Source organism: Morone saxatilis, unplaced genomic scaffold, assembly GCF_004916995.1.
Source record: "Morone saxatilis isolate NCDOM2014 unplaced genomic scaffold, NCSU_SB_2.0 Contig21, whole genome shotgun sequence".
In the NCBI taxonomy this organism is placed as follows: domain Eukaryota; kingdom Metazoa; phylum Chordata; class Actinopteri; family Moronidae; genus Morone; species Morone saxatilis.
Window position 1 is genome coordinate 22168494 of NW_023339774.1, and position 416 is coordinate 22168909.

A 416-nucleotide genomic window follows, 5' to 3' on the forward strand; every position below is an offset into this window, starting at 1 on the left:
CACATCTCCAGGATCAAGTCAGCAGACTGCTAAATAATGTCAGAGAGGAGCTGATTAAATGACTTCCTCGGCGTCGACTCCCCACCTGCTGACTTCCTGCTCTCAGATCTTCACCTCACCCACCCTCCTCTGGAGTTTGTTGCCCGCAGTCATTTCTCAGGGATGCTGATATTTATCTGATAACTAATCCATAATTCATGGGGCTGATTTACATAAAATAACTGGGGTAAAAACTTAATATTTTATCAGGCAGGGAAACCAAAACCCACAAACAACCTACAGTCCCGTGTCAAAACACTGACAAGTTATTCTCACGTAAAGCAGATTATAGCCGAATATTAGGAGATAGTTCATCAAGATAAAGAAGATGACACGACATGTGAGATATAGACATATATCAGCAAACAGCTATTCTC